This window comes from Rhipicephalus microplus, chromosome 3 (genome assembly GCF_043290135.1).
Source record: "Rhipicephalus microplus isolate Deutch F79 chromosome 3, USDA_Rmic, whole genome shotgun sequence".
Taxonomy (NCBI): domain Eukaryota; kingdom Metazoa; phylum Arthropoda; class Arachnida; order Ixodida; family Ixodidae; genus Rhipicephalus; species Rhipicephalus microplus.
Genome location: NC_134702.1, coordinates 147,652,313 through 147,678,324, shown reverse-complemented (window position 1 = coordinate 147,678,324; position 26,012 = coordinate 147,652,313).

Sequence of the window (26,012 nt, the reverse complement as noted above, 5' to 3'; positions counted from 1 at the left end):
AAATTAATGCTTTTTGTATTTGTAATTGTTTGATGTGTTTAGCTGCCACAAGTGTCGCGTGAGCTTCCGCTGTGAAGATACTTGTGCGTGGATGTAGAAGGCGAGCATCCGAAAAGGATGGGCCGACAGCAGCGTAGGACACAGAGGAGTTAGTCTTGGAGGCATCTGTAAAGAACTCAGGACGTGTATATTTGTGTTGAAGTTCCAGGAAGTATGTTTGAATATGGGCAATGGGTGCATGTTTTGTTACTTCTAGGAAAGACACATCGCAATCTATAGTCTGCCATTGTCACGGTGGCGGGTATGCTACAGGAGTCACTAAATTGTGTTCAAGTGACACACCAGTTTCTTCAGCTAGACCCTTCAGGCGAACTGAGAGGGGCTGCCTCATCGAAGGCCTGTTTTGAAACAGAATGTAGCTCGACAGATCATTAACAGTAGAGTATGAGCGGTGCTTCTTGTCTGCTTTCACCTTAAAGAAATAAACAAAGGACATGTAAGTTTTTTGAAATGAAGCGACCACTCATTTGACTCAACGTAAAGGCTTTCTACGGGGCTGGTGCGAAAAGCACCCGTAGAAAGGCGGATGCCCAAATGGTGTACGGGGTCCAGCATCTTCAAGGCACTTTGAGTAGCAGACTGATAGACAACGGCCCCATAATCTAAGCGGGTGCGAATGAGACTTCTATAGAAATTCATGAGGCATTGCCTATCACTACCCCACATAGTACGTGACAACACTTTTATAACATTCAAGGCTTTTAAACATTTTGTTTTTAAATACTTGATGTACGGTACGAAAGTCAACTTGTTGTCCAAGATTAAGCCTAAGAATTTATGCTCGGCTTTGACGGACAGACGTTGTCCGTTCAGTCGAATGTCAGGTTCCCAGTGCATGCCTCTCTTTCGAGAGAACAAGACACACGTGCTTTTTTGTGGGTTAAGTCGAAATCCGTTTCCATCTGCCCAATTGGAGACCTTATTTAAACCCAGCTGAACCTGCCGCTCACACATGGCCAAGTTGCATGACTTGAAGCCAAGCTGAACGTCGTCGACATATGTACAATAGAACATATTGCGGCGAATGGACAAGTGCAAAGAATTCATTTTGATAATAAAAAGTGTGCAACTAAGCACGCCACCTTGTGGCACGCCTGTTTCCTGGACAAATATTTGTTAGAGCACACTGCCCAGACGGACACGGAATGTCCGGTTTGACAGGTAACTTTCGATTATATGAAACATTCTTCCACCCACACCAAGGTGGGACAGTTCTCTTAGAATTCCGAAACGCCATGTTGTATCATACGCCTTTTCGATATCGAGGAACACAGGGAGAAAATATTGTTTATGGACGAAGGCGTCTCTGATCTGTGCCTCGATATGAACAAGGTGGTCTGTGGTGGATCTACTTTCTCGGAACCCGCACTGAAATGGGTCGAGAAAATTGTTTGTTTCAAGGATATGTACAAGTCGGCAGTTTATCATTTTTTCGAATACTTTGCACAAGCAGCTTGTAAGTGCAATAGGCCTATAACTTGATGCTAAAGAAAGGTCCTTGCCCTCTTTCAAAATGGGAATAATAATAGCCTCTTTCCAGGAGGTAGGGATAGTGCCAGAAAACCAGATAGCATTGTACAAACAAAGTAGGGTTTTTTCGTGTTTCAGCTGGTAGGTTTTTTTAACATTTCATACACTACACGGTCAGAACCTGGAGCAGAAGTACTGCAGGAGTTTAGGGATGTTCGGAGCTCCGCTAGACTGAAAGCTTGGTTATATGCCTCGTATCTAGTGGATTTGTGTTCGAGTTTCTGCTTTTCTATTCTTGTTCTGTATTTTTGAAAAGTTTCAGTATAGTGGGACGATCTGGATACCCGTTCAAAATGTGCCCCGAGGAAGTTTGCCTGATCTTCCAAGGTATCACCTTGAGTGTTTACGAGTGGAAGTGTGTGTACTTGTTTCCCTGCTATCCTACCGACCATGTTCCAGACTTTAGCCTCCTGTGTGTATGAACTGACCCCTGATAAAAACTTCTGCCAGATTTCTCTTCTGGCCTGCCGACGCGTTCTCCTGCCACGATATTTTATTTTCTTAAAGCTCTCAAGGTTTTCCGCTGTCGGCGAGTTGCGCAGCAACCTCCATGCCCTGTTTTGTTCCTTTTGCGCATTCTGACACTCAGTGTTCCACCACGGGACGTGTCGTTTGCCGGGCAGTCCAGATGTTTGTGGAATGCACTTGGCTGCTGCGTCAGTAAGAAAAGCCGTGAAGTACTGCACAGCTTCATCTATGCCTAATCCGCATATGTCGGTCCAACTTAGGTGTGTAATCTTTTGAAATTGTTCCCAGTCGGCTTTGTTCACCAGCCATTTGGGAACATGTGCAGGATATTCATATGGTATTGGTGTACTCAAAACTAAAGGAAAATGGTCACTTCCGTATGGATTATTTATGACTTTCCACTGAAGTAGTGGTACAAGTGAAGCCCCGCAGGGGCGCCTGCGCAAGTAGGCGTTTGGTGTGTAGCGACACCACGGACCCGAGCTAACGGGGGAGATTTAACTCCCTCCCACGCCTAGCCGTGTGTGGCTTTGCCGTGTCCGGGGAAAAGGGGATCCTGGGGGTTGAGCCGACGCTGGGTGATTGGACCTTTAAGGCCCCCCGGCAGAGGCAACACACCTCTTTGGCCCCGGCTTCATGTAGACGGCACCCCTGGGCTGACCCACCCAGGGGAAATCGGCAGTCGCCTTTTCCTATCTCTCTCTTCCTACATCTTAGTCTTTTCTCGTCTTTAAATCTGTCCTGTCTTTTTCTCTCTTCCATTTACTTCCGATTTTTCATGGCGGCAAGGGTTAACCTTGTGTAATTACTCAACCTTGAGTAGTTATATTTTGTTATAGTGGCAATGTACGGCTGCTGTCTGCAGCCTTATGCTATCAAGTGCTTCAGCGTCCCCTGGTTGGACTCCATGGTGGGTGGTCGCCATTGCTGCCGAACAAAAAGTACACTACTATGGGAACACCTGCATTTCTCCGTCTTTTAGATCGTCTCTCGCCTAAGAGGGGACGCACCGATGACATATCAATTTTCAGCCAACCCAGACCATGCTTTCCCAAATTCCATGTTGTGCACAGCAAAAACCAAACAAAACAAGCCAGAGCAATATCTCCATTTCTTGTTGCTAAATCTCTGACAGAGGTCTTTGGCCCAGGATACATGGTTACAAAGATGGCTAGCGGAGACCTTCTGCTTGAGCTGCCTGAAAAACACCACTATGAAAAACTTGGCAGTCTCGTAGCATTTGGAAATATCCCAGTATCTATTTCACCTCATAGATCAATGAACACCTCACGCGGAGTTGTTTCAGAAGCAGACCTTCTTGAAATGTCTGAACAGGAACTGCTTGAAGGGTAGAAAGAGCAAAATGTCACAGATGTGAAACGAATCGTGATCAGACGAGACAACAAAGAAATACCTACCAAACATTTAATACTCACCTTCGCATCTAGCACACTGCCTTCATCTATAGACACAGGCTACATCAAACTCTCTGTCCGTGCCTACATTCCCAATCCAAGACGGTGCTATAAATGTCAACGATTTGGTCATGGCTTGCAGAACTGCCGGGGTCAGGAAACTTGTGCAAGATGCGGTAGCCACGGCCACCCATCTGATAACTCTGTTACTACGCCTCACTGCGTGAATTGTGACGGGGAACACGCCGCGTATTCGCGTTCTTGTCCTAACTGGAAGAAAGAAAAAGAAATAATCACTCTTAATGTCAAAGAAAGCATCACATTCAAAGAAGCAAGACGAAGAGTGTCGCCATTTTACGGCGCAACATATGCTGATGCGGCGCGTCAGTGGGCAACGCCGCACCAGCCCTCGCCACCCCTTCGGCCAGCGCAGAGCGAGCCATCGGCTGTGGCGCCTGCCCCCAAGGCGGCTGTGGCCCAGGTTACACCGCCTACTCCCAAACAGAGACCGGAGACTCCAGAGTCTTCGGGTCTCAAGGCCTCCCCTCACCAGGCGAGGCCCGAAATCCAAACTAACAGATCGCACGTGCGGGCATCCAGTGCCTCCGAGGAGGCAATGAATACGTCGGCACCCTTGGTGCCGAAAGAGCGGCGTGGCTCCTTGGAGCGTGCCAAGAAAGCAAAAAAGCAAATAACAGGGCCTGGTGACGGCCATGTTAAGTGAACTCAAACTCCCCGTCTAAACAGCCACTCGCTTTTCGTTCACACAGCGTTATTTTACATTCACGATGAACACTCGAATTATACAATGGAACGTCAGGGGCCTTCTCAGAAACCTTGACGACATCCAAGAACTCCTACACGAACACTCACCAAAAGTGCTGTGTGTACAAGAAACACACCTTAATTCAAAACACACAAATTGTCTTCGCAAATACGTTATTTTTCGAAAGGACCGTGATGATGCCATGACATCATCCGGAGGTGTTGCCATCATAGTGAATCAAGGAATTGCATGCACACACTCACAACTCCAAACATCCCTTGAGGCAGTGGCTGTTCGAGCGGTTCTTTTTGATAAACTAATCACAATCTGCACTATATACATCCCTCCTAGCTATCAGCTGCAAAAACGTGATTTACACTCTTTAATTGATGAACTTCCGGAGCCTTATGTTCTCCTTGGAGACTACAAAGCGCATAGCAGGCTATGGGGAGACTCTCGTTGCGACGCGCGAGGTCGACTGATTGAACAATTCCTTGTCTCGTCGAACGCATGTCTCCTAAATAGAAAAGAACCAACCTATTATAATCTCGCACATAACACCTACTCCTCCATAGACCTAAGCATAGTGTCTCCATCTCTTGTGCCTCTACTCCAGTGGAAAGTCGTCAGTAATCTGTACGGAAGTGACCACTTTCCCGTAGTTTTGAGCACAACTACAGCAACTGAGTGTACACCCTGTGTTCCCAAATGGCTCATAAACAGAGCCGACTGGGAACGGTTTCATACCATCGCTCGTATAGATTGGAGTGACATATGTACTTTAAGCATTGATGTTGCTGTCGACTACTTCACAGCTTTTTTGATTGACGCTGCAACAAAATGCATCCCACAAACAAATGGGCACCCAGGAAAACGGCGTGTGCAAAGGTGGAACTCTGAATGCCAAAACGCGCGCAAACAGCAAAACACAGCTTGGAGGCTGCTTCGAAACTCACCGAGAGCCGAAAATCTTGACACCTTCAAGAAAATAAAGTCTCAAGGCAGGAGAACGCGTCGGCAGGCCAGAAGAGAAAGCTGGCAGAAGTTTTTGTCAGGGATCAATTCATACACCGGAGGCTAAAGTCTGGAACATGGTCGGTAGGGTAGCAGGAAAACAAGTACACACACTTCCGCTCGTGGAAACTCGGGGCGATACCTTGGAAGATCAGGCAAAGTTCCTCGGTGCACACTTCGAACAGGTGTCCAGCTCATCCCACTATACTGACACTTTCCAAAAATACAGAACAAGAATAGAAAAGCAGAAAATTGAACACAAATGCACTATAACCGAGGCATATAACCAAGCTTTCAGTCTAGCTGAGCTGCGAATGTCCCTAAACTCCTGCAAGACTTCTGCCTCAGGTTCTGACCGTGTGGTGTATGAAATGTAAAAAACCTACCAATCGAAACAAGAAAAACCTTACTTTGTTTGTACAATGCTATCTGGTTTTTCTGGCGCTATCCCTACCTCCTGGAAAGAGGCTATTATTATTCCCACTTTGAAAGAGGGCAAAGACCCTTCTTTACCCTCGAGTTATAGGCCTATAGCACTTACAAGCTGCTTGTGCAAAGTCTTCGAAAAAATGATAAACTGCCGACTTGTACATTTCCTTGAAACAAATAATTTGCTCGACCCATTTCAGTGTGGGTTTCAAGAAGGTAGATCCACCACAGACCACCTTGTTCGTATCCAGGCACAGATCAGAGACGCCTTCGTCCATAAACAATATTTTCTCTCTGTGTTCCTCGATATCGAAAAGGCTTATGATACAACATGGCGTTTCGGAATTCTAAGAGACCTTTCCCACCTTGGCGTGCGCGGAAGAATGTTTAACATAATGAAAAGTTACCTGTGAAACCGGACATTCCGTGTCCGAGTCGGCACGGTTCTTTCCCAAACATTTGTTCAGGAAACAGGCGTGCCACAAGGTGGTGTACTTAGCTGCACACTTTTTCTCATAAAAATGAATTCCTTGCGCTTGATCATCCCTCGCAATATGTATTATTGTAAATATGTCGATGACGTCCAACTTGGCTTTAGGTCTTGCAATCTGGCATTGTGTCAGCGGCAGGTTCAGTTAGGTTTAAACAAGCTCTCCAAATGGGCAGAGGAAAACGGATTCCGACTGAACCCACAAAAAAGCACGTGTGTTTTGTTCTCTCGAAAGAGAGGCATGCACTCGGAACCTGACATTCGACTGAACGGGCAACGTCTGTCCGTCAAAGCCGAGCATAAATTCTTAGGCTCAATCTTGGACAACAAGTTGTTTTCGTACCGTACATCAAGTATTTAAAAACAAAATGTTTAAAAGCCATGAATGTTATAAAAGTGTTGTCACGTACTACGTGGGGTAGTGACCGGAAATGCCTCATGAACCTGTATAGAAGCCTCATTCGCACCCGCTTCGATTATGGGGCCATTGTTTATCAGTCTGCGACTCAAAGCGCTTTGAAGATGCTGGATCCCGTGCACCACTTAGGCATCCGCCTTTCTACGGGTGCTTTTAGCACCAGCCCCGTAGAAAGCCTTTACGTTGAGTCGAATGAGTGGTCGCTTCGTCTGCAAAGAACCTACATGTCCTTTGTATATTTTCTTAAGGTGAAAGCAGACAAGAGGCACCCCTCATACTCTACTAATAATGATTTGTCGAGCTCCATTTTGTTTCAAAACAGGCCTTCAATGAGGCAGCCCTTCTCAGTTCGCCTGAAGGGTCTAGCTGAGGAGACTGGAGTGTCACTCGAACACGGTTTAATGGCCCCTGTTGAATACCTTCCACCGTGGCAATGGCAAACTATAAATTGCGATGTGTCTTTCTTAGAACTTACTAAACATGCGCCTATTGCCCATATCCGAACATATTTCCTGGAACTTCAACACAAATACACACGTCCTGAGTTCTTCACAGATGCCTCCAAGACTAACTCCTCTGTGTCCTACGCTGCTGTCGGCCCATCCTTTTCGGATGCTGGCCCTCTACATCCACGCACAAGTATCTTCACAGCGGAAGCTTACGCGATACTTGTGGCAGCTAAACACATCAAACAATTACAAATACAAAAAGCAGTAATTTATACAGACTCTCTCAGTGTGGTAACGGCTCTGCACAGTCTTAAAAAACAAAAAAAACCCGGTCCTTGTCTCACTTTACTCCATTTTGTGCACACTCTACACACTCAAACAACATGTTGTAGTGTGCTGTGTGCCAGGGCACCGTGAGATTCAAGGCAACGAGAGGACGGATCAGCTCGCTGCATCCGTCCATGAGAGCACCGCCATTACATCCATTTCAATCCCGGCCCTTGATCTTAAGCCGTCTCTCAAACGAAACCTCCGGGACTACTGGCAGAGCAAGTGGGATACACACACACAAAACAAACTACACGTTATTAAGCCACACCTTGGTCATTGGCTGCCTGTATCGAAATCGCGTAATACAGAGGTAATACTAATGAGACTCAGGATAGGACACACATACACGACACACACATATCTTTTGTCTGGTGGCGATCCACCATTGTGTGACAGATGTGGTGAAGCATTGACAGTCCTACACATTTTAATTGAGTGCAAACAATTGGACACTGTAAGGAAACATCACTTTCCATTACCCTACCGACAACATATACCTTTACACCCTGCAATGTTCGTCGGTAGAGAACCGCTTTTTAGTCACAAATCATTGTTAGCGTTTTTTAAAGAAATTCATAGTTTTCGTATCATATACCCGGTCATCCCGTAGCATGACCTCTTCAGAGAGGTTTTTGCTGCGGTGGTTACACAAGAAAGCACTTGCCTGACGGCCCATGGACGCAAGGGTATGAACGAGTGAGGCACTTGTGCTAATGCCATACATATCCAGCATCGTCTCTTATTATCACAAAATTTTGTCACCCATTCACACCACACACACCTTTCACGGCATGGTCATGATTTTATTACTTGTATGTTTTTACCCGCCTTACCGCGAGGAATTTTATGGCCCTTATACAGCCGCCTATCACAGTCATTGTTCATTTTTTTAGTAAGATGAACTGGCGCTCTTTGGCCGTGAAATGGCCCTTGCGCCATAAAACATCAAACATCGTCATAAGTGGCACAAGTGAAGGAGATGCGATACTGAGATCTATGGAGGAGTAAGTATTGTTTCCAAGGTTATAATATGTTGCCTCTTTTCTATTCAACAGACAAACGCCTGATGAAAAGAGGAACTGTTGAATGAGACGACCTCGTGCATCCCATCGACAGTCACCCCATACAGCGCTGTGCGCATTCAGGTTCCCTAGAACTAAATAAGGTTCTGGTAACTCATCTATTAAAGACTGGAAATCATGTTTTTCCAGGCGGTGTTGCGGCGGTATATATAGAGAGCAGATGGTGACGAGCTCATGCAATAGAACTGCTTGAACAGCCACTGCCTCTAGGGGTGTTAGTAGTGGTAGATGACTGCATGCTACTCCTCGATTAACTATAATGGCTACACCACCAGATGACGCCACAGCATCATCTCTGTCCTTTCAGAAGACAACATATTGACGCAAGAAACTTGTATTCTTGGATTTTAAGTGTGTTTCCTGTACACACAGCACTTTCGGAGAATATTTGTGTAGAAGTTCTTGGACATCGTCGAGGTTTCGAAGTAGTCGTCTGACGTTCCATTGTATAATTAGTCTCTCCATTATGGGAGTAAAGAAGTGCTGTGTGTACGAAATGAGTGTGGCTGGTGTCTAAAGAGAGAAGTGACTATCTTGCAGAGCCTTTAGAAGGCCCTGTAATTACCGTTTTGTCTTTTTTATAGTGGTCGAGGGAACCCCGCCGCTCCTTTGGCGCAGTCTGCGCCGGTGCAGTTGAAGTGTCCATCGCCTCAGGAGAGGCGACAGATAATGTTTTCGTTGTAGGCTTCGTCGTGACAGACGGAGCCTTACACCCCACCGGGCTGGGGGTCGAGGGGACCTCTTTAGTTTGTGTGGTGCCCTGGCTGCTGCCAAGGTTCACAGGAGCCTTCGGTGAGGCTGTATTCAAGGAGGGTGGGGCAGCCGAGGCTGCTCCCCCCATTGGGGCTTGTGGCGTTTGCCTCGGCACGCTGGGCGTGGCCCAAGGCATTGCCGAAAACCGAAGTGGTGTTGACCCCCCTCGCACCACTTCGGCATACGATGTGTTCCCAGCAAAATGCGGGGAAACGCGCTGCCGCGCTTCACGAAAGACTATGTTCAATTTAAACTTTGTACTAATAATTTTTTTTCCATTTTCCAGGCCACGCATGACCTGGAATATGCAGGATGGTCACCCACACAGTTTGCGCAGTGCACTTGTAGCTGAGAGTCATCGTCAGCGGTATGACCTTTGGTGCCGCATTTCGCGCAGGTAATCTGTCCTCGGCAGCTCTGGGAGCCGTGCCCGAACCTCTGACACTTAAAGCAGCGCCTCAGTTTGGGTATGTATGATCTAACTGACAGTTTAAGATATCCTGTTGCTATTTCAGTTGGGAGGGTGCTAGATGCGAAAGTTAGTATGATGTGCTTCGTTGGGATTTCCTTATTTTCTCTTCTTATTTTGATACGCTGCACCTGAATGACGTTTTCCTCTTTCCAGCCTGTTAGAAGTTCATCATCAGAGAGGTCCATCAGGTCTCCATCTGATACAACACCCTTCACTGTATTCAAGGTTCGATGCGGTGTGATTGTGATAGGCTGATCCCCAAATGCTGTGAGTTTATGTACTCTCTGGTACTGTGCGTTGTCCTTTAATTCAAGTAACAGGTCACCACTGGCAGGGTTTGTGGCCTTGTAGCCTGCGCCCAGCGTTTCTATGAGACATTTGGACACAAGGAAAGGTGAAATACTTCTAGCTTTCTTTTCTGTACTTTCACAGTGAATTATGTGGTATTTGGGGAAGTTATCTTTTTTTTTTGTTTGGAGCCCCGCCGCGGTGGTCTAGTGGCTAAGGTACTCGGCTGCTGACCCGCAGGTCGCGGGTTCAAATCCCGGCTGCGGCGGCTGCATTTCCGATGGAGGCGGAAATGTTGTAGGCCCGTGTGCTCAGATTTGGGCGCACGTTAAAGAACCCCAGGTGGTCGAAATTTCCGGAGCCCTCCACTACGGCGTCTCTCATAATCATATGGTGGTTTTGGGACGTTAAACCCCACATATCAATCATTTTTTGTTTGGAACAAACTCAAAAATATCATCGGTGCGCCACCTCTTGGAGGGGCGATTAGTTGTAAGAGGGCTAGGGGTTCCCATAAATTTGATCGCTTATTCGGCGGCCATGCCAGCCACCCACCGCCGAGCCCTACAAGGGGACGCTGCGATACGCGAAGGAGGCGCAGGCGCCAGCTGTACATGGCCGCTATAACCTAACATATCTACCCATGGTTGGATATTACACAAGGTTAACCCTTGCCGCCAGGAAAAATTGGAAGTAAAATGAAGTGAGGAGAAGACAGGAAAGATGTAAAGTGAGAACAAAAGACGAAGATGTAGGGAGAGAGAGATAGGAAAAGGAAAATGCCGATTTCCCCTGGGTGGGTCAGCCCAGGGGTGCCATCTACGTGAAGCCGGGGACAAAGGGGTGTGTTGCCTCTGCCGGGGGGCCTTCAAGGTCCAATCACCCAGCGTCGGCTCAACCCCCAGGATCCCCTTTTCCCCGGACACGGCAAAGCCACGCACGGCTAGGCGTGGGAGGGAGTAGAAACTCCTCCGTTAGCTCGGGTCCGTGGTGTCGCTACACACCAAACGCCTACTTGCGCAGGCGCCCCTGCGGGGAGGTAAGTGTACAGGACAGTTAAAAAGTGACAGATAAAGACAAAGTTGTAGGGGAGAGATATAGGAAAAGGCGACTGTCGATTTCTTCTGGGTGGGTAAGCCCAGGGGTGCCGTCTAACGTGAAGCTGGGGACAAAGTGGTGTGTTGCTTCTGCTGCGGGGCCTTAAAGGTCCAATCATCCGGCGTCGTCTCAAACCCCATGATCCCCTTTTCCCCGGACACGGCAAAGCCACGCACGGTTAAGTGTGAGAGGAAGTCGAAACTCCCCCGTTAGCTCGGGTCCGTGGTGTCGCTGTGCACCAAACGCCTACTTACGCGTACGCCCCTGCGGGAGTAAACGTCATCGTTCGTGGGAACAAAATCAGAGGCCTCGACGTTAACGATGCTGTATATGTTAATTACAGGACAGCTGTTAGAACTTGTCCCTTTATTAACTTTTGAAATTTCCGCCTCTACAATTTTTTATCGTCGAAAACTGACCATATCCCATTGTAAACGCGCGAGCTTCGAGCCGTCGCGGCTCAGAGCACTGATCAGTCAGTGTCCCTGAAAGCTTGATATGTGTCGTGAAATACGTTGTTTCATGCGCATGTTGCAACGTCGCAAGCTCCCTACATCAACACAAAGTGGACAATTACAGCCCCTCCCGTGTCCCCTGGATCATTTGAGGTAGTAGGCATTAACCTGTATGGTGCGCTTCCTATGACTGTCGCGGGCAATCGATGGATAGTAAACCCAGGCCGCACAGAACGTTGGCACAGTGTTGGGGATAGATCGGCAGTTCATGGCCCAAGAATGGCCCAGAATTGACAATGTACCGCCAATAATGGCTGAGCCAGCCGAATAGAACGGCGATGTTGGGCCAGCATTGACAACGATGATGATGATGATATATGGTGTTTTTTGGCGCAAGGGCCATTCGATGGCCAAAGAGCGCCAGTTCATGGGACAAGGAATGTGGACAATGATTGTGATTCGCGGCTGTATAAGGGCCATAAAATTCCTCGCGGTAAGGCGGGTAGGAACATACAAGTAATAAAATCATGACCATGCCGTGAAAGGTGTGTGAGGTGTGAATAGATGACAAAAGTTGGTGATAATTAAAGACGATGATGGATATGTATGGCATTAGCACAAGTGCCTCACTGGTTCATACCGTGGCGTCCAAGGGCCGTGAGGCAAGTGCCTTTTTGTGTAGCCACCGCAGCGACAACCTCTCTGGAGAGGTCGTGCTACGGAATGCCCAGGTATATGATATGAAAACTATTATTTCTTGTAAAAACGCTAACAATAATTTATGACTAAAAAGTGGTTCCCTACCGACGAACATTGCAGGGTGTAAAGGTATATGTTGTCGGTAGGGTGATGAAAAGTGTTGTTTTCTTATAGTGTCCAATTGTTTGCACTGAATTAAAATGTGAAAAACTGTTAGTGCTTCACCACATCTGTCAAACAATGGTGCATCGCCACCTGACAAAAGATATGAGTGTGTGGTGTATGTGTGTCTTATTCTGAGCCTTACTGATGTTACCTGTGTATGACGTGATTTTGATACTGGTGGCCAATGGCCAAGGTGTGGCATGATAATGTGTAGTTTGTTTTGTGTGTGTGTATCCCACTTGCTCTGCCAGTAGTCCCTGAGGTTTCGTTTGGGAGACGGCTTAAGATCAAGGGCCGGGATTGATATGGGTGTAGGGGCAGTGCTTTTGTGGACGGATGCAGCGAGCTAATCCGCCCTCAGGTTGCCTTGAATCTCCCGGTGCCCTGGCACCCAGCACACTACAACATGTTGTTTGAGTGTGTAGAGTGTGCACAAATTTGAGTAAAGTGAGACGAAAACTGGATTTTTGTGTTCTTTAAGAGTGTGCAGAGCCGTTACCACATTACGGGAGTTCGTATAAATTACTGCTTTTTGTATTTGTAATTGCTTGATGTGTTTAGCCGCCACAAGTATCGCGTAAGCTTCCGCTGTTAATATACTTGTGCCTGGATGTAGAGGGCCCGCATCCGAAAAGGATGGGACGACAGCAGCGAAGGACACAGAGGAGTTAGACTTGGAGGCATCTCTAAAGGACTCAGGACGTGTGTATTTGTGTTGAAGTTCCAGGAAGTATGTTTGCATATGGGCAATAGGCGCATGTTTTGTAACTTCTAGAAAAGACACATCGACATTACCACGGTGGCGGGTATGCTACAGGAGCCATTAAACTGTGTTCAAGTGACAGTCCAGTTTCTTCAGCTAGACCCTTCAGGCGAACTGAGAGGGGCTGCCTCATCGAAGGCCTGTTTTGAAACAGAATGTAGCTCGACAGGTCATTAACAGTAGAGTATGAGGGGTTCTTCTTGTCTGCTTTCACCTTAAAGAAATAAACAAAGGACATGTAAGTTCTTTGCAGATGAAGCGACCACTTACTTGACTCAACGTAAAGGCTTTCTACGAGGCTGGTGCGAAAAGCACCCGTAGAAAGGCGGATGCCCAAATGGTGTACGGGGTCCAGCATCTTCAAGGCACTTTGAGTAGCAGACTGATAGACAACGGCCCCATAATCTAAACGGGTGCGAATGAGACTTCTATAGAGGTTCATGAGGCATTGCCTATCACTACCCCACATAGTACGTGACAACACTTTTATAACATTCATGGCTTTTAAACATTTTGTTTTTAAATACTTGATGTACGGTACGAAGGTCAACTTGTTGTCGAAGATTAAGCCTAAGAATTTATGCTCGGCTTTGACGGACAGACGTTGTCCGTTCAGTCGAATGTCAGGTTCCGAGTGCATGCCTCTCTTTCGAGAGAACAAGACACACGTGCTTTTTTGTGGGTTAAGTCGAAATCCGTTTCCATCTGCCCAATTGGAGACCTTATTTAAACCCAGCTGAACCTGCCGCTCACACATGGCCAAGTTGCATGACTTGAAGCCAAGCTGAACGTCGTCGACATATGTACAATAGAACATATTGCGGCGAATGGACAAGTGCAAAGAATTCATTTTGATAATAAAAAGTGTGCAACTAAGCACGCCACCTTGTAGCACGCCTGTTTTCTGGACAAATGTTTGTTAGAGCACACTGCCCAGACGGACACGGAATGTCCGGTTTGACAGGTAACTTTCGATTATATGGAACATTCTTCCTCCCATACCAAGGTGGGACAGGGCTCTTAGAATTCTGAAACGCCATGTTGTATCATACGCCTTTTCGATATCGAGGAACACAGAGAGAAAATATTGTTTATGGACGAAGGCGTCTCTGATCTGTGCCTCGATACGAACAAGGTGGTCTGTGGTGGATCTACTTTCTCGGAACTCGCACTGAAATGGGTTGAGCAAATTGTTTGTTTCAAGGTTATGTACAAGTCGGCAGTTTATCATTTTTTCGAATACTTTGCACAAGCAGCTTGTAAGTGCAATTGGCCTATAACTTGAAGCTAAAGAAGGGTCCTTGCCCTCTTTCAAAATGGGAATAATAATAGCCTCTTTCCAGGAGGTAGGGATAGTGCCAGAAAACCAGATAGCATTGTACAAACAAAGTAGGGTTTTTCGTGTTTCGGCTGGTAGGTTTTTTAACATTTCATACACTACACGGTCAGAACCTGGGGCAGAAGTACTGCAGGAGTTTAGGGATGTTTGGAGCTCCGCTAGACTGAAAGCTTGGTTATATGCCTCGTATCTAGTGGATTTGTGTTCGAGTTTCTGCTTTTCTATTTTTGCTCTGTATTTTTTGAAAGCGTAAGTATAGTGGGACGAGCTGGATACCCGTTCAAAATGTGCCCCGAGGAAGTTTGCCTGATCTTCCAAGGTATCACCTTGAGTGTTTACGAGTGGAAGTGTGTGTACTTGTTTCCCTGCTATCCTACCGACAATGTTCCAGACTTTAGCCTCCTGTGTGTATGAATTGACCCCTGATAAAAACTTCTGCCAGCTTTCTGTTCTGGCCTGCCGACGCGTTCTCCTGCCACGAGATTTTATTTTTTTAAAGCGCTCAAGGTTTTCCGCTGTCGGCGAGTTGCGCAGCAACCTCCATGCCCTGTTTTGTTCCTTTCGCGCATTCTGACATTCAGTGTTCCACCACGGGACGTGTCGTTTGCCGGGCAGTCCAGATGTTTGTGGAATGCACTTGGCTGCTGCGTCAGTAAGAAAAGCCGTGAAGTACTGCACAGCTTCATCTATGCCTAATCCGCATATGTCGGTCCAACTTAGGTGTGTAATCTTTTGAAATTGTTCCCAGTCGGCTTTGTTCACCAGCCATTTGGGAACATGTGAAGGATATTCATATGGTATTGGTGTACTCAAAACTAAAGGAAAATGGTCACTTCCGTATGAATTATTTATGACTTTCCGCTGAAGTAGTGGTACAAGTGAAGGAGATGCGATACTGAGATCTATGGAGGAGTAAGTATTGTTTGCAAAGTTATAATATGTTGCCTCTTTTCTATTCAACAGACAAGCGCCTGATGAAAAGAGGAACTGTCCATTGAGACAACCTCGTGCATCACATCGACAGTCACCCCATACACCGCTGTGCGCATTCAGGTCCCCTAGAACCAAATAAGGTTCTGGTAACTCATCTATTAAAGACTGGAAATCATGTTTTTCCAGGCGGTGTTGCGGTGTTATGTATAGAGAGCAGATGGTGACGAGCTTATTCGATAGAACTGCTAGAACAGCCACTGCCTCTAGGGGTGTTAGTAGTGGTAGATGACTGCATGCTACTCCTCGATTAACTATAATGGCTACACCACCAGATGACGCCACAGCATCATCTCTGTCCTTTCAGAAGACAACATATTGACGCAAGAAACTTGTATTCTTGGACTTTAAGTGTGTTTCCTGTACACACAGCGCTTTTGGAGAATGTTTGTGTAGAAGTTCTTGGACATCGTCGAGGTTTCGAAGTAGTCCTCTGACTTTCCATTGTATAATTTGTGTCTCCATTATCGGAGTAAAGAAGTGCTGTGTGTACGAAATGAGTGTGGCCGGTGTCTAAAGAGAGAAGTGACTTATCTTACAGAGCCTTTAGAAGGCCCTGTAATTACCGTTTTGTCTTTTTTAGAGCGGTCGAGGGAACCCCGCCGCTCCTTTGGCGCAGTCTGCGCCGGTGCAGTTGAAGTGTCCATCGCCTCAGGAGAGGCGACAGATAATGTTTTTGTTGTAGGCTTCGTCGTGACAGACGGAGCCTTACACCCCACCGCGCTAGAGGTCGAGGGGACCTCTTCAGTTTGTGTGGTGCCCTGGCTGCTGCCAAGGTTCACAGGAGCCTTCGGTGGGGCTGTATTCAAGGAGGTTGGGGCAGCCGAGGCTGCTCCCCCCATGGGGGCTTGTGGCGTTTGCCTCGGCACGCTGGGCGTGGTCCAAGGCATTGCCGAAAACCGAAGTGGTGTTGACTCCCCTCGCACCACTTCGGCATACGATGTGTTCCCAGCAAAATGCGGGGAAACACGCTGCCGCGCTTCACGGAAGCTTATGTTCAATTTAAACTTTGTACTAATAATTTCTTTTTCCATTTTCCAGGCCACGCATGACCTGGAATATGCAGGATGGTCACCCTCACAGTTTGGGCAGTGCACTTGTAGCTGACAGTCATCGTCAGCGGTATGACCTTTGGTGCCGCATTTCGCGCAGGTAATCTGTCCTCGGCAGCTCTGGGAGCCGTGCCCGAACCTCTGACACCCAAAGCAGCGCCTCGGTTTGGGTATGTAGGGTCTAACTGGCAGTTTAAAATATCCTGTTTCTATTTCAGTTGGGAGGTGCTAGATGCGAAAGTTAGTATGATGTGCTTCGTTGGGATTTCCTTATTTTCTCTTCCTATTTTGATACGCTGCACCTGAATGACGTTTTCCTCTTTCCAGCCTGTTAGAACTTCATCCTCAGAGAGATCCATCAGGTCTCCATCTGATACAACACCCTTCACTGTGTTCAAGGTTCGATGCGGTGTGACTGTGATAGGCTGATCCCCAAATGCTGTGAGTTTATGTATTCTCTGGTACTGTGCGTTGTCTTTTAATTCAAGTAATAGGTCACCACTGGCAGTCTTTGTGGCCTTGTAGCCTGCGCCCAGCGTTTCTATGAGACATTTGGACACAAGGAAAGGTGAAATACTTCTAGCTTTCTTTTCTGTACTTTCACAGTGAATTATGTGGTATTTGGGGAAGTTATCTTTTTTGTTTGGAACAAACTCAAAAATTGCATCGGTGCGCCACCTCTTGGAGGGGCGATTAGTTGTAAGAGGGCTAGGGGTTTTTCGCCCCGCCGCGGTGGTCTAGTGGCTAAGGTACTCGGCTGCTGACCCGCAGGGCGCGGGTTCAAATCCCGGCTGCGGCGGCTGCATTTCCGATGGAGGCGGAAATGTTGTAGGCCCGCGTGCTCAGATTTGGGTGCACGTTAAAGAACCCCAGGTGGTCAAAATTTCCGGAGCCCTCCACTACGGCGTCTCTCATAATCATATCGTGGTTTTGGGACGTTAAACCCCACAAATCAATCAGGGCTAAGGGTTCCCATAAATTTGATCGCTTATTCGGCGGCCATGCCAGCCACCCACCACCGAGCCCAACAAGGGGACGCTGCGATACGCGAAGGAGGCGCAGGCGCCAGCTGTACATGGCCGCTATAACCTAATATATCTACCCAAGGTTGGATATTTACACTAGGTTAACCCTTGCCACCAGGAAAAATTGGAAGTAAAATGAAGTGAGGAGAAGACAGGAAAGATGTAAAGTGAAAACAAAAGACGAAGATGTAGGGAGAGAGATAGGAAAAGGCGACTGCCGATTTCCCCTGGGTGGGTCAGCGCAGGGGTGCCGTCTACGTGAAGCCGGGGCCAAAGGCGTGTGTTGCCTCTGCCGGGGGGGGGGGGCTTAAAGGTCCAAACACCCAGTGTCGGCTCAACCCCCCGGATCCCCTTTGTCCCGGACACGGCAAAGCCACGCACGGCTAGGCGTGGGAGGGAGCTGAAACTCTCCCGTTAGCTCGGGTCCGCGGTGTCGCTACACAGCAAACGCCTACTTGCGCAGGCGCCCCTGCGAGGAGCATTGACAACATACCGCAATAATGGTTCTGCCAGCCTAATAGAACGGCAATGTCGAGCCAGCATTGACAATGTTCCGCCAATTAAGGCTCTGCCAGCCGAATGGAACGGTGATTTTGGACCGGCGTTCAGAAATTCCCGCCATTATTGGCCGTGCCAGCGTATTAGAACGGTCATATTGAACCGAGTTGTACAACCAACAGCCAATATGGGCGGAGCCATGAAATTAGGCTGGCATTATTATTGCCCCGTCGTCCGAACGTTGTTGCCGGCATTATGAGCTGATATCTGCGTCTGCTGCTTTTGGCGCTGTTCTGGTCCCACTCACGTTCGAGTTTTCAAGTTCGAGAAAGTAATATGCCGGGTGCACGAGTGATATAGTTTTTGTCATTAAATCACGCACACCTAGTTGTCGTTTTGTTCTCGCGCTATAACTATCGTCTTGCCATACCAACTAGAACCAAGCTGCCACACTTCTATGCTGATTGAAGTTGCGTGAGGTAGACTAGTTTACTGCTAAACATTTATTGAGTTTGTCGCCTGCCAGACGTCCGATGCGGTGCTTTGCAGATGAAAATCGTGCAGATCTGTGCGATGAAGCAACCGCGGATGACACTGCCGTACGTGACCCACTTCGACGTGACCCGGCGGCGTTTGTTTCGTCGCATCACGCCAGCGATGTCAGGCCAAGCGCTTTAGATTTTGTGGATAACGGACGCAAAGCGTATCGTATCGTGTGTCCTGATATGCTATCGCCACGACTGATTTCGTTTTTTTGCGTTCACAGTGCTGTACCAGTTAACTGCACACAAGTGCTTGACGTGTGGGAACTGACTGATCAGTTGCGTTACGGTGATTGAATCATACAAGACGCGCATTTGCCGTAATCTGACACACGCACCGACGCTCGCATCCAGTATCGCAACGACCACACGAATTACCTACAACATTAGAGCGAGCGGTTTGTAAAGTGTGGTGGAGCGCGTGGGCGTCAGGCACCTTGTCTCCGTGGGTCGTCGCGAGTTACAATTTTGTTGTGGAACGTTTTTTGTTGATTATTTTGATGATATATATACATTACCCTATTGTAGCCAAAACATTAGCTAGCTTACGCGGTACGACGCGCAAAAAAACGTTTCCGTGAGTTCATACGGGCTGATGCATAGAACACATAACACATAAAGTAAATCGTTTTTAAACAAGAAACACGTACGCTTACGGCGTCTTGCTGTTTTGATCAAAAACAGAACCACAGACCCCCCTTTCCGCCTCCTCCTTCCTGCTTTTCTTTTTTAAGTTTGTGACAAGTGCTCTGCACAGATATGGCAAGCTGGTTCCTGTACAGTAGAGAGTTTTATTTCACACCCGCTGTCCTTTATTAATTTTTCGTTTAGTGGGGTGGCTAAGGCCACCTGGCTGACTTTCGAGAAATCAATGGACATATACGTTACAAACCGGGAATTGTGTCAAAAATTGCTGTAATTTCCAGCACATGAGATGGGTCAATTGACAGCTGGCGTCAGTACTGGTCCTCACAACTGAAAGGCAATCTCTATGAATGAATTATAAGCTATTAGCGGCTGACTGTTTGCAGTAGTGAAGACTGTTGCCTGTGTTGGCAGCAGCTGTGCATTTTTATATTTGGCATGTGAGATCTTGCAATTTCTTTCTCACAGTGTTCCTCAATCTAGCTCAGTCAAATTTTTATAGTTTCCTCTCTCCAGACTCAGTGCAGAATAGGAAACAGGATTGTTATGATCAGCGAATAACTTGTTCATTTGTCTTAGTTATCAGATACTCTGTGTGTAATTTTCTCGTGTATGTGTCTTCTGGACGTCCAATAATCAGTGGGACAGTTGAACAGAGCTGAAAACAAGAAATGGCTCAGTTGGCCAGAGTAGCTGGTGCATATCACTGTTCCCATATCTAATATCTTTGTGACCTATACTGCTCTACACACATGAAGTTCTCATTGAATATCAGATTCATGCGGTATATGGACAAGTTTTCTCAAGGCATTTTTAGCTGAAACGACCCTTTTTACTTTCGTTTTGACATGCAGATCAAAATATTTACTTTATCAGTATTATTATAGGCCTATATGGTCACGTCCACCAGAGAGGCAGTTTAATTGATGAGCCACTGAATGCACAAAAATGCAAGATTGGTGCTTTATAGTTAATGCAGTGGTGTATTCAAGGAATGGGACACTGCGCAAATGGCCCACCCATGAATTTTTTAGCAATGGGACACCGAGAACCAAATAACACATACTCGACTTGCCTGCACTGAAGACCAAAGATGTCACCTCATTATCCTTCCACCACACAAAGTTCTGCCTATATCACAGGTTATAAGTTCACGGCTCACGTTCACGCATTTTGTCAAGGTTTATGCGTCTTCATGTTTTCAAATGGAAACGTTTTTCTGAAAGAAACAAATATAAGCCTTTAGTATCATTGGCGACATTTGTGTATGCAATTTGTTTATGCTAGCTATGTCAACTTGAGGCAAGAATAGAGTAAAATACACAGTTAGTTAGATGAACTGAACCTTCTCCCTAGTCAGTATGTTCTGACTTGACCTCAGTCTGCTGCGCACAACCATAGCTGATCACTCTAGTGGAGAAACTGTTATCATTCATGGGTCGTTCAAATTGTGTTCTAAAACCAACATCGAATGTTGCTTTTCTTCTCCCGTAATATTGCAATCAAAAATTATTGTACACGCATCAGGAGCTTATGATTTCATTGTTTTTATATCAAAACCAAATATAACTTACATCAGAATGATGAAGTATTTATTTTATAGAAATCGTAATGGCTTGCTGAAGCTCACACAAAAGAACACATTATTTTCCTCCATGGAATGTAATATTGAGTGCCTTGTGATTGTGCTATCTGAATTTGCCACATTTATTGACAGTGCATTATAATTCACACCGGAAGGGGCTATATTCTTAGCAAGCGTTAATAGTACTCTTCAAACGTGATTTGCAGTTAACTAAAACAAGAGGCTTTGCCTGTCGAGCTAGTAATACATACTCAGGACATCAACACTGCAAAGGTACACCAGCCGCAACCAAGAAAGGGCACACCTGCAGTGTTTCGTCCACATTTTTTGAGATTCTGCTGTGCCAATAAGGCTGGAAGAGTGAGCACTGCCTCCAGTACCAGGAGGCTGCCGCGACAAAGTCCTAATTACAAAACACTCACCAGCTCAGAGGAGAAATACTGACGTGCCAACCATTCAAAACGGAATGCCGGAGAAAAGTGCGGTGATTACTTTTACAGTCCATAAACACATGCTAAGAGTTCGAAGTTGTGATTATGCTGATCTTACAGCGAAGTAAAATAAGAATACACTGAGAAAATATACTGAACATACGCCATCAGAAATTACAAAACAAAAACCGATGGAGGTTCGTCTTCATCACATGAACGGCCTTCAACTGATAAGGCGAGTAAGTAACTGACAACCAATGAGTGCGCGAAGGAGAGCAGTCACACGAGGTCGTCAGCAGTCAAATGACACAGGCTGGAATCGGGGGTGTTGCCTGGGAAGGCTCAGGGAGGCTGCACTGGAGGCCCACCCTCCTCCCCATTGGTTCGCCTGACCCCTGTGTTGTGTTAAGACCATGTGTTACGACTATGTTCCCAAGAGGAAACATAGTCATCACGCAATGACCAAGTTCCCCGCCTCTCTGCCCCTCCTGAAGGACCTCACTTATCGTGGGTGCACCCTTGGTATAGACCAATCCTGGCACTGACCTTTGCTAAAATACAATAGGAATAACAGGGAACTCAGAGCAAACGTTACCACCATACTTTGACTTCTTGCTTTCTGTGCAGATATTTGTAGCGAGAAGTAGGTGGAACACAAAAGAAAAACACCGCAGTCAACACCTGTTAGTAACTGCTTTTATAATAGTACAAAGTACTGAAGAAGCATGCAAAGAGCATTCCTACGAAGCAAAATGTTATAAAGCAACAGGAGGCTGTGTGGCCCCGACAAGGACAACACGACAACAAAAAGAAAAAACCTTTCAGGCATGTCAGCAGTTCATGCACAGCACTGAAAAGTAATGAAACCCTACCTTCGATGCCTTTCTTGCACAATAACATTAAAAGGAATACACACTGATGGAGAAGAAAGCCATTACTCAAATCCGGCTCTTATGCACTGATGAAAGATACTTGTACCTGGATTCTTAACAATGGCTTTAGCACAACTCTTGAACATACCCTCAAAAGTGCTGAATGCATGTGGACGAGACATGAAGGCAGACTACAATGCGACACAATCAACACGTCAACCACCAACCATGAACCTATGCTAGAGTGGATGTTGCAAGAAATCTTGAACACTGTGAACACTCAACGTTCCCAACCAAAATCTCAACTTCACAAACACGATAACAATGTTCCGAAGACCTACTGCTCATCAACATGATGTAAAACTGGGGCATATACACACACACACAACTCATCTTTACGTGATTAAACTATTGATTGATTGATTTGTGGGGTTTAACGTCCCAAAACCAGCATATCATTATGAGAGACGCCGTAGGGGGGGGCTCCGGAGATTTCGACCACCTGGGGTTCTTTAACGTGCACCCAAATCTGAGCACACGGGCCTACAACATTTCCGCCTCCATCGGAAATGCAGCCGCCGCAGCCGGGATTTGAACCCGCGACCTGCGGGTCAGCAGCCGAGTGCCTTAGCCACTAGACCACCGCGGCGGGGCTTACGTGATTAAAATAATCTTGCTTCCAGGTTTATAGAAACCGTCTCACCAAATTTTTCTCTAACAAGCTAACCACTTTCATCGTTGCTGGGAGAGTGTTCAAATTAAAGGAGACAGAGGGCACTGGTGAGGCTGCATGCCATTGGTGTTCTTCGAATAAATGAGCAATGGCCTGTATGGTCTTCTTTGACCACCTTTCACGTCTCAGCCATTTGTTATATTCACGTTGACATGTTAGTGTAGTAGTTTTGCCTTATGAAAGGAATTAAAGACATAAATATCAGTAAGAAAGCATAAAAGCTTTGAGATGTCTTTTAATTTGTGCAAATTTGAAGTGTGTTAGAAATAAAACAAACCGCATTGTTGCTCTAATGACACTGTATATTATAGGGAAATATTCGTACTGTGTTTCTACTAACTTTCTACATCCAATGAGTGGATAAAGCCAGGCTTGCTTAAGCTAAAGTGAGGCTTGGAAGCTGATCAGAGAATGACAATCAACGTGCTTACTTGTATAGCCCCTGTCAGATTTGCTCTCATGTTCATTATTATAATTAATATATGGATATAGATAGGGCTCACAATTTCTTCAATTTATATGGCCTTTCTTAAATTTAATGCTGCTCCTTGCTTCAAACAACATTTTCAATAAGAAACATGTCATCACTAGCTGTCCTCTTACTTTATTTGCCTTGAATGTGTGTGTAATCCAGTGAATTGCAGGAAAATTCGCTGCATTGACTTACTGTCAGTGAAAAATTCAGTTCATTGCAATAAAGCTGCCGGCAGTCTGAATAGTAGCATTATTTCTGTGTGCTAGAGTTGACTCAAAAAATAACTACTGAGCCAGAAGATACACAACAATTATCGCAACAGTGGAGTCAAAAAGAGCTCACACTAGTGGATTTTCACATAAACAAGTAGGGAAAGAACTACTATAACTATTTTTGGGATCTATTAGGCTTTCTGGTATTAAAATTGGCACGACAAAGAAGGAAAAAAGACTTTTGAGTAACGTGCGCGAGCACAGGCTTCCTGAGTTGTTCTGTGATGACGTTTTGAAAAAAAGGAACTAATTGAGAAGGTACAGTCAAAATAAAAAACAATCATGCATCAGCTTTCTTTCAAATTACTGCAGGGTAAAAAAATCTTTCACTTTTGTGTAAAACTTGTTTTTAATTTTTTGGTATCACTGGTCACTTTTGCGTATTGTCATGTGGATGTATATGTCTGTTCTGCAATTTTGAGTAAACTTCAGTCGCAAATCGGCACTTGTGTTGCTGTGGTTCATTTTTGTAATCTTCTTCGATGTACTGTTCTAATATCGTGAATCCATACCAACTTAATCTGTCAGTCCAATTCAAGCTTTCTGGCTCCTACAGTTGCATTACTAAACCATGTCAGAGTTATGACCTAGCATACCTGTATAAATGTTTGGAGGACCGTTTGATGTACGACAGGGTTCACAGCATTCATCACATTAGTTACGTGAATATTGAGTTTTGCTCTTCAGAGCACATGCATGCTCCTAATCTTTAATTTTTGCAAATGTGGCTTTACAAGCTTCAGTGCTTTTATGATGTGAATAAGTTAGAAAAGACAATTAGGCATGACTTACGACCACGAGCTTGTTGAGCTACAAAAGAAACAAAGCTCAAGATGCAAGAACACGCCATCTTTTATTCCAACTGATCAAAAATTCAGGTATTTAGAATAGTGCCTACACACTTTTCAAGGGAGGTCTGGTTGCAGGAGTCAAGCTCACAGCACACATGTAGTTACACATTATTTTTCATAGCACTTGAGCATAAGTACCAGGCAACAAAAAATTGAAATTACATTCTCACTTTTTATTTGTGGCACTCGAGAACTAGCACAATTGTAAACCCATGCAAAGCATAAATTTACTTAATCATATAATAACATCACAGCTGTTATTCAATTATTTTTGTAGCCATCATAACTCAAATGTCACAAATTCAACGGGGCATTTTTTTCGCAAACAAATTATTATTTCAGATATAACAATTGCATAAAACGCAGAAAGAATGTTTGCGCTTTGCCTGAAGAAATGATGCTAGAAAAAGCTTCATTAGCTAGATTGACTTGACAACCAGTTCACATGCAATTTTAATCATGACATTATGAGGAATGTTTATTGATGTTATGTAAGTGGGATATTTTTGCTGTTTCACGCCCTTTGTGGACTGATGATGACTTCTGCATTAGTGAATCATCTGTCTTGTTTTCATAAAACTTCAGTAAAAGGTACTTGAGAGAAAGGTTTTTTAAAGTTGGCAGCATGACACCAATGAGAGATGGTTAGCCCATATCATTTCATTCTGCATGCGTGTAAAAGAGAAGTTCACTGCTACCATATGTGCCTTCCATTGTGCTGTCACACAGCAATAGGTAGAAGCTTCTTTATGATGTAACATAGACGAGATGTGTAGTCACTGGTAGGAAGTTCGGCTTCGTGTCGATTAGAGTAAAAGAACATGGTCACTGGGTGGACCTACAGTAACGCCTAAAGCAATTTTTACAGTGTTGCAACCAATGTCTGCCTTGAGTGTCATGCATATACGTTTCACTAATTCGATTGCTCATTGGGAGGTAGGGCTCGGTGAAATACTGTCGGTCCATATTGGCTTTCTCTATTTGTTGGGACCAAGGATGACATGAGTAATTCAGCCAGCAGCTACAAAAGCAGGAAAAACAGTGCGTGACCTAGAAATGTCTAGAGTAAGAATATATTCCACGCAACACTGAACCATGCAATCAACACAAGCCTACAAGTTTGTATTTTGCAAGGCAGCAGTATAGTCAGTGGCACAATAAGATCCCCAGAAACGTCGCTGAATCAAGTGGTTGCGCCTGCAAACATATCCAGCAATGTCACAATGTGATTGAATCTTGAAGTGCTGCAAAGCATTCAACAAAGGTGGTACGTAAACCCACGTGATGCTATACACCTTACTTTATCTTCTACGGGAAGTCTTTGGATTTCCCGCGCATTTGGGCATAAAATACAGTCTAGTAATGTGCCTAATTGTGCTTGCAGTTGGGCATAAATGGTCAGTTCTTGGGTCACAGCTTGTGTTGAAACTAATATGTTACCTGTTACTGGCCAACGACCCTGCACCAATGAAAGTCTAGCAGCGTTGAAGGTTATATTTCTTGCAGATGGCAGAGTTTGTTGTCATGGCAACCAGTCGCCACTTTTTTAAGGTGTATA